Genomic DNA, 10,044 nt, shown 5'->3' with positions numbered 1-10,044 from the left:
GAGATCTATCTTATGTGAAGAGAAACTTCTTATGGTAGAAAGTGACAGAACCATGAGATCAAAAGAGGCTGTAAAAAGAAGTTTTATTTACCACACTTGGAACTGCTAGACGGAAGTGACAGATGATGCCGAGCAGTTCAGTCCTCCGTGCCCTAACTTGGCGACGGAAGACACCTACGGCGACGGCGGAGAGGACGATGTCCGCAGTCGGCGTGAGGACGGCGTCGGAGAGGTTGCGACAGCGACGCGCTTCGTCTCCAGCGTCGTCGAGTGCTAGCGGTGGCACTAGGGTTCGTGCGAGGGTGGAAGAAGGAGATAATGACCGCGGTAAGTGTGAATTTATAGGCTCAGGTGCGGCACTGTGCTATTTACACAGGTGCCCCTGGCGGTTCGCATCTGAGGAACGCGTGGCCAGTTTGCGGAAGTTTGGGGTTTGTTCCATGTCCCACGCATGCCTGGATTGTCGGGCGGTCGTTCATGCTTCTCCGGATTTTATGTGGAGGAATTAGCATTGAAAACAGACTTTATGGTTGTCTCTGTATCTTCTGCTGACAAGGATGCAGTGAAGACATTCGACAGTTTCAATAGAATGCATATGACTTGGAGAGATAGAATTTGAGATAGAAAGCATAGAGAGATTAGGGTCCGATCACATTCACTTAGTTCAAAAGATTCAACCAAGAAGACATAGCTATAAGTGAATGCTGTAGAGGACAGAACACTAGTATATATATATATCTATATAATCAACGTAGTGAAGATAATCATGAAGACATGTTGAGTTTGAAGCCAAACCAAATGTGAAGATATTGCAAGGTAACGCCATGAGTAAAACACTTCAAAATGGAACGTTTGGTGGTGGCGTTACCCACCGTATAGGAAGTATTAGACCCAGACACGGCGCACAATTATCGTGGCGCTCTAAAGTCAAATTCCACGTTAATGTATTCACACTTAGAATGTATGTCTTCATTGATTGAAGATATAATTTACTTTGTGTGTTGCACATCTAAGTCATCATATGCATAAGTGTTATTATGTGTGCCTGATCACAGGACATTTGAGGATTCCAGGATATTTAGCTCACACCGTAACTTGCAAAATCTCTTCTCATCCAAGGGCTTGGTGAAGATATCTGCCAATTGTTCTTCAGTGTTGACGTGTATGATATCAATGTCTTCCTTCACAACATGATCTCTGAGAAAGTGATGACGAATTTCAATGTGCTTTGTCTTCGAGTGCTGAACTGGGTTGTTGGCAATCTTGATGGCGTTTTCGTTGTCGCAGTAAAGTGGCACTTGCTTCAGATGAATGCCATAGTCCTTGAGTGTTTGCTTCATCCACAGAAGCTGAGCGCAGCAAGATCCAGCAGCAATGTATTCAGATTCAGCAGTGGAGAGAGATACACAGTTCTGCTTCTTTGAAGACCAACATACAAGTGATCGTCCCAGAAAGTGACATGTGCCTGATGTAGACTTACGATCAACTTTGTCACCAGCATAATCAGCATCCGAGAATCCAACCAGATCAAATTCTGAGCCCTTTGGATACCATAATCCTAGAGTTGGGGTGTGAGCCAAATATCGAAGAATTCGCTTCACAGCTAAGTGATGCGACTCCTTTGGTGCCGCTTGAAATCGAGCACACATGCAAACACTAAGCATAATATCTGGCCTAGATGCACATAGGTAAAGCAAAGAACCAATCATGGAGTGGTATACCTTTTGATCGAACTCTTTACCATTGTCGTCAGGACCTAGATGATGTTTGGCTGGCATTGGTGTCGTGAAGCCTTTGCAGTCTTGCATACCGAACTTTTTCAGGCAATCTTTGAGATACTTCTCTTGAGATATGAAGATGCCATTGCTTTGTTGTCGAATTTGAAGACCAAGGAAGAACTTCAGCTCTCCCATCATGGACATCTGATATTGCTCTTGCATCATATATCCAAACTCTTCACTGTACTTCTGATTGGTGCAGCCAAAGATAATGTCATCCACATATATTTGGCACACAAACAGTTCACCATCATATGTCTTCGTGAAAAGAGTGGGATCCAGGGAACCAGGTATGAAGCCTTTGCTTTTCAGGAAGTATTTGAGTGTGTCATACCAGGCCCTGGGGGCTTGTTTGAGGCCATACAGTGCCTTGTTGAGCTTGTATACCATGTCAGGATGTTTTGGATTTTCAAAGCCAGGCGGTTGTGCAACATACACTTCTTCTTCAATCTTGCCATTGAGAAAGGCACTTTTCACATCCATTTGATATAGAAGTATGTTATGATGATTTGCATAGGCCAGCAGTATGCGTATGGCTTCAAGCCTAGCCATAGGAGCAAATGTTTCATCGAAGTCAATGCCCTCCACTTGAGTATATCCTTGAGCAACGAGACGAGCTTTGGTTCTAACAACTTGACCATGCTCATCTTGCTTGTTGTGGTATATCCATTTGGTGCCTATTATGTTGTGCTTCCGTGGATCAGGATGCTTAACCAGTTCCCATACATTATTCAGCTCAAACTGTTGAAGCTCTTCTTGCATAGCTTGAATCCATTCAGGTTTCATGAAGGCTTCTTCAACTTTCTTGGGTTCTGATATTGAGACGAATGCGAAGTGCCCACAGAAATTTGCTAGCTGAGTTGCCCTTGAACAAGTGAGTGGACCAGGTGCATTGATGCTGTCAATTATTCTGTCAATCTGCACTTCATTGGCAACGCGAGGATGTACAGGGCGAAGACTTTGCTCTTGCTGATCTATGTTGTTGTTGGGAGGAATGTCTTCAGGCTGAGCATTGTCTTCATGTTGATCAGGTGCTGAGATGATAAGTTCTTCTTCAAGATGAGCTTCAGAAGGTATAATCTCTCCAGTTCCCATAAGCTTGATTGATTCATTAGCTGGAACTTCATCTAGCACATTTGGCAATTGCTCTCTTTGTGAACCATTTGTCTCATCGAACCGCACATCCACTGTTTCAACCACTTTGTAATGAAAGAGATTGAAGACTCTGTAGGAGTGCGAATCCTTTCCATATCCAAGCATAAAGCCCTCATGTGCTTTTGGTGCAAACTTTGAGGTGTGGTGTGGGTCCTTGATCCAGCACCTTGCGCCAAATACTCTGAAGTAACTGACATTTGGGTTCTTGCCAGTTAGGAGTTCATAAGATGTCTTGTTCAGAAGCTTGTGAAGATAAACACGGTTGATTGTATGGCATGCAGCGTCAATGGCTTCAGTCCAGAATTTTCTTGGAGTCTTGTATTCATCTAGCATAGTTCTGGCCATCTCAATGAGTGTTCTGTTCTTGCGTTCGACGACGCCATTCTGCTGTGGCGTGTATGGAGCTGAGAATTCATGTGTGATGCCCAAGGTATCAAGATATGTATCAAGGCCAGTGTTCTTGAATTCAGTGCCATTGTCACTTCTGATGTGCTTTATCTTGGCGCCAAAATTGTTCATAGCTCGATTGGCGAAGCGTCTGAAGACATCCTGCACTTCAGTCTTGTAAAGGATTATGTGCACCCAAGTATATCTAGAGTAATCATCAACAATGACGAAGCCATAGAGGCAAGCAGAAGTAGTAAAAGTTGAGTAGTGAGTGGGACCGAAAAGATCCATGTGGAGCAGTTCAAAGGGTTGTGTAGTAGTCATGATTGTCTTCGAAGGATGTTTTGCCCTTGTCATCTTCCCTGCTTCACAGGCACCGCATAAGTGATCTTTCTTGAACTTGACGCCCTCGATGCCTATGACATGCTTCTTCTTCGCAAGAGTGTGGAGGTTCCTCATGCCAGCATGCCCAAGCCTCTGATGCCAAAGCCAGCATTCTGAAGCTTTTGCAAGAAGACATACTGCAAGTTGTGGTCCTGCTGAGAAATCTACCACATACAAATCATCTTTTCGATACCTTTCAAACACTAGAGACTTGTCAGATTCCATTAGTACTAGGCAACGATATTTTCCAAACATTATGATCATGTTCAAATCGCAAAGCATTGAGACAGATAATTAATTTGAAGCCAAGTGATTCAACAAGCATGACTTTATCCATGTGTTGATCCTTTGAGATTGCAACTCTACCTAGACCCAATACCTTACTTTTACCAGTGTCAGCAAATGTGATGTGGCTCTTGTCGGATGGACGTAAAGTTGAGTCCATAAGAAGGCTTCTTTTGCCAGTCATGTGATTTGTACACCCACTGTCAATAATCCATTCTGAAGACTTTGAAGTCGCTGGTGTCGTACCCTAAAGTGCAGTTAGGGGGATAGGCTTCACGAAGAGAATTGTGAAGCAAAAACATTTGACGAACCAGTGGGTTATGAAAACTTAGATCCAGATTAGGACTAATAGGGAGAGTAGCATGCGATTCAGGAACGAGGTACATAATGATGCCATTCGGGCATTTTATCTTGCGCCCTACAAGATTTTTAAGGTCCCCAGCAATAGCGTTAGAAGATTTTGTTTTTCTGTTGGAGACCTTTCCCTGCAAAAGAGAGTTAAGCTTTCTTAACCACCCACATCTTCGAGGGTGGCTTAGAAGCAATAAGTCTAAGTGCAGCATCTGAGAATTTTGGCTTTGAAGCCTTAGCAAACAGTCTAGCAGGTGGACAATAATACTCATAGGAATAAGCAGAATAATTTTTGGTCATATGAACATGACGGTTCGATGAACCGCTCTCATATTCATATGCCTGAGTATGGTTTCCCTGCAAAACATTTGCGTTAGTGTGACTCAGGTGAGTCCTCTGTTTGTATGAAGCCATTGGACCGTATGAAGCCTTTGGTCTGAGGTTTGTCTTCTTCAAGTGAGGTGTCATGAAGACATTCACAGGAAGATTTTCCAGACATTTTTTCGGAACCCAGATCTTCTTCATAGGCGGTCCATTCCTGCAGTTAGTACCAATGTACCTGGCAAACACTTCACCATTCTGATTCTTAAACAGTTTATAGTTTGCATCAAAGGATTCATCAATGATAATGGGGTTAGCACAAGTGAAGCCAGATAAATTGGATGGATCTGCTAAAAGTTCCTTTGCAGCAACCCATGTGGTTTTGGGGTACTGCTCATGTTTCCAGTAAGAGCCATCTGCATTTATTTTTCTCACGAACCCAACACCCTCTTTCCTAGGGTTTCGGTTCAGAATCTGCTTCTTGAGGACATCACATAATGTCTGATGTCCTTTAAGACTTTTGTACATCCCTGTTTCAAGCAATGTCTTCAACCTAGCATTCTCATCAGCAATAGCAGTGGTATCCTCAGCAGAGGGGTTAGTTACCACATCAACAGTTGAAGAGAACAACAATAGCAGTGGAACATTCAGCAACAGAAGTAGCATTATCACGCTCAATGCATTTAAGACATGGTGGTTCAAATCCTTCCTGAGCGGAACTGATCTGTTTGGCGCGAAGTGACTCGTTTTCCTTTTGAAGATCTTCATGAGCCGCTCTCAATTTCTCAAGTTCTTGCTTCCTTTGAAGATAATCATAGGAAAGCTTCTCATGAGTTGTTGAGAGAGTATCAAGACGATCTTCAAGTTCCTGATACTTAACGTGAAGATTTTTTATGTCTTCAATTAAGGATTCAGATCGAGTCATTTTAGCATCCAATAGATCATCGCTTCTGTCTAACAGTTTTTGAATATGTTCCATAGCTTTCTGTTGTTCAGTTGCAATTTTAGCAAGTGTTTTGTAGCTGGGTTTTGAATCACACTCAGAGTCATCGTCACTAGATGTTTGATAGCGAGTAGTGCGTGTGTTTACCTTGGCTCCGCGTGCCATGAAGCAGTAGGTAGGAGTGGAGTCGTTCTTGTTATTTGCATCGGTGTCGGTGATGAAGTCATTGTCTTCAGTGTTGAAGATGGACTTGGCAACGTATGTTGTAAGCAGACTCGCAATGCCAGAATCAGACTCCTCCTCAGACTCCACCTCTGCCTCCTCAGAAGCGGACTCCTCCTCTGAATCCATTTCCTTGCCAACAAACGCACATGCCTTGCCAGATGAGCTCTTCTTGTGTGATGAAGACTTTGAGGAAGACTTGGAAGAAGACTTTGAGTATTTCTTCTTCTTCTTGTCATCAGAATCATATTCCTTGCTCTTCTTCTTCCTTTTGTTCTCATTGTCCCATTGTGGACACTCAGAGATGAAGTGTCCAGTTTTCTTGCACTTGTGACATGTTTAATTCTTGTAGTCATGAGCAGAAGCTTCATCATTCCTTGAGCTTGATAGTGAAGATTTTCTGAAGCCTTTCTTCTTGGTGAATTTTTGGAACTTCTTCACTAGCATTGCAAGTTCTCTTCCAATGTCTTCAGGATCATCAGAACAGCTGTCAGATTCTTCTTCAGATGAGGAAACAGCTTTTGCCTTCAAGGCACGAGTTCGCCCATAGTTTGGACCGTAGATATCTCTTTTCTCATAAAGCTGAAACTCATGTGTGTTGAGCCTCTCAAGTATGTCAGACGGGTCGAGTGTCTTGAAATCAGGATGTTCTTGAATCATCAGGGCTAGGATGTCAAACGAACTATCAAGTGATCTCAGCAGCGTCTTGACGATTTCATGTTTGGTGATCTCAGTGGCGCCGAGGGCTTGAAGCTCATTTGTGATGTCAGTGAGCCGGTCAAATGTGTGCTGGACATTCTCATTGTCATTTCGCTTGAAGCGGTTGAAGAGGTTGCGAAGAACACTGATTCTTTGATCTCTCTGGGTTGAGACGCCTTCATTGACCTTGGAGAGCCAGTCCCAGACTAGTTTGGATGTCTTCAAGGCACTCACACGGCCATACTGTCCTTTTGTCAGATGGCCACAGATGATATTTTTCGCAGTAGAGTCCAGTTGAGTGAACTTCTTGACATCAGCAGCAGTGACACCTTCTCCAGCCTTGGGAACGCCGTTCTCGATGACATACCATAGGTCGACGTCAATGGCTTCAAGATGCATGCGCATCTTATTCTTCTAGTAGGGATATTCAGTTCCATCGAAGACGGGGCACACAGCGGAGACTTTGATTATCCCTGCAGTCGACATAGCTAAAACTCCAGGTGGTTAAACCGAATCACACAGAACAAGGGAGCACCTTGCTCTGATACCAATTGAAAGTGCGTTATATCGACTAGAGGGGGGGTGAATAGGCGATTTTTATGAAAGTCTTCAAAACGTGGAAGTTATGAAGACAAACAGCGAAGATTATGCCTATTACTATGCAGCGGAAGTTAGATTACACTAGGCCAGCCATGGTCAAGTATTCAATAGAGTGAAAGCACAACGACAAACAGTTGCAGTGTAATAAGGATCAGGTAGGAAGAAGTTATGAAGCCAAACAGATCATACATTCATGTTGTGAAGACAAAAGATAAAGCAAGCATGCAATGTCTTCACAATGAGTAACAGTAAGAAAAGGAAGTGGAGATGAAACCAGTGACTCGTTGAAGACAACGATATGGTGGACCAGTTCCAGTTACTGCGGCAACTGTATGTCTGGTTGGAGCGGCTAGGTATTTAAACCTTAGGACACACAGTCCCGGACACCCAGTCCTGAACACACAGTTCAGGACACCAAGTCCTCACCGTATTCTCCTTGAGCTAAGGTCACTTAGTCCTCGCCCAATCACTCTGGTAAGTCTTCAAGGTAGACTCCCAAACCTTCACAAACTTCATTCACTGGCAATCCACAATGTCTCTTGGATGCTCTGAACGCGACGCCTAACCGTCTGGAGGATTCACAGTCCTCAAGTGTAATAAGTCTTCAGATCACACAGACAAGAAGACTTAAGTGATGCCCAATTTACTCTGGCTCTGGGTGGTTAGGGCTTTTCTCCTCGCTAGGAATTTTCTCTCAAAGGCTTCGAGGTGGGTTGCTCTCAAACGACAAAAGCCGTACACTGAAATCTGAGCAGCCAACCGTTTATGGTTGTAGGGGGTGGGATATTTATAGCCACTTGGCAACCCGACCTGATTTGTCCGAAATGACCCTGGGTCACTAAGGAACTGACACGTGTCGCAACGGTCAGATTTCAAACTCTCATGGCAACTTTACTTGGGCTACAAGCAAAGCTGACTTGTCCGGCTCTGGACAAGATTCTCTCTCATTGTCTTCACTCGAAGACAGGTTTTTGGTTTAGGCATCACTTCAGTCATTCTGACTGGTTCTCCTGGACCCCACTTAACAGTACGGTGGTTCCTATGACTCAACACAAAAGAAAAAGAACTACGAAAGATCTAAGTCTTTGAGCTCCATAGGCTTCATAACGTGTCTTCTTTTGTCATAGTCTTCAATGTGAATATCTTCATATACCACCTTTGTCTTCAATGTCTTCATACATTTTTAGGGGTCATCTCTGGTAGTAAAACCGAATCAATGAGGGACTTCTACCTGTGTTATCCTGCAATTCTCACACACACATTAGTCCCTCAACTAGGTTTGTCGTCAATACTCCAAAACCAACTAGGGGTGGCACTAGATGCACTTACACAAGGCAAAAAAATTCGTGTAGACATAACAAGGACATAAATACTTCAATTTCCACACATTAACCAAATTCATCGAAAAGTGAAAGAAGATTTACCATTTGAGATGAAATTAACTGCATCTGGTAATATCTTGTTTTGAAGTTGCAAAAGTGAACATTGACACATTGTTCTAAAAATCTGACCTACAACCTGTAAGAGAAAACATCATCGAATTGACAAAAATGGAAACATTGAAGAAGGCCGCTACTTTGAAAAAGAAAATCTTTTGCGCATTACAGTTTGTTTTATCCCACGATGATCTTTCACTGTATGAAAATGTCTTACTGCCACTTTCGTTAGGAATTCTAGTCTTTTATATGGATCCCTAGGAAGCTTGAACAAATCAACTAGTTTAGGCATCTTGGAAGTTGTTGATTTTTGAAAAAAAGACTCTCCTTTTATTTCCATGCAACTTTAAGTGAAAAAAAGTTAAATGAACGACTAAATTTTCATACATCGTACATGAAGATGAGCTGTGCTATAAATGTGTCAATTAATTCAGATCATAGGGAGTAATAGATGGTCTGAATTAAATTGGACTTTTTTGTTCTAGCAATTACTGGTAAGTAGAAAGTTGTATGTATACAAAATTTTATATGTGACAAAAAATTGTTCAAACTTACCTAGTCATCCAAATTGATAAACTATACATATAAGTTGATTTGGAATTGGAGAATTAGACGCATACCTTGATGTCAATTAGAACTAAGAAACTGTGGAATTGAGATCTCGGTTCGTCCATGTAGAAGTGCAAGACCGTGATGGTGCAAGGGGCTGGCGATGGCAAGTCTGCGAGTTGCCGCAGCGAGCCGGAAAGGCGATGTCTCCGCGGCGGCGTGGGAGGCGAGGTCAATGTCAGGACCAGAGCACTGTTCTACGCAATTTAGCTCACAAAAAACGAATTTAGGGACGAAACATGGAGCTTTAAACTAGGGTTCTTGTTGAGAATTTGGGGGAAAGTAGGTACAGCACGCCACCAGCGGCTAGGGTTTACACCCACTACACAAATTCACGCCCTCTCACACTCAGGGTTGCTGGATTTATAGCCATTACAAGTTGGTAAAAGGTGAAAGAAAACAAAACAAAGCACATGCACTTGTCGGGGCCGCTACAGCTAATTCACTAGCATCGCCAACCCTTGGATGGCAGATCGACGAAGGAGAGCTGCCCACTAGATCGAACTGTTATCTTCGCTCCAGAGCCACACGATGACAGATCTATGGCTACGGTGTCTTCCGGCACACGGGAACAGGGGAATGATAAGAACAGAGCCTGACAATACCCCTCAATTGAAACCGAGCTTGTTCTCAAGCTCTAAAGATGGAAAAACCTTCTGAATAAACGCAGAGTCTTCCCAAGTAGCTTCCTCCACTGGCATATTGGTCCACTTGACTAACCACCTGACGACAGGAATATTGATGTTTCCTTGCTTCTTTGGAATGAGTGTTCTTTCCAGCACTGCTTCAGGCTCCACTTTGATAATACCATCAGGGCCAACCAGTGGTGGCATAGGGGAAGGTATGACTGTTGGCCTAATGTGCTTCTTTAGCT

This window comes from Triticum aestivum, chromosome 7A (genome assembly GCF_018294505.1).
Source record: "Triticum aestivum cultivar Chinese Spring chromosome 7A, IWGSC CS RefSeq v2.1, whole genome shotgun sequence".
NCBI lineage: Eukaryota > Viridiplantae > Streptophyta > Magnoliopsida > Poales > Poaceae > Triticum > Triticum aestivum.
The sequence above is the reverse complement of the archived record's forward strand: the minus strand, read 5'-3'. Positions refer to the sequence as shown.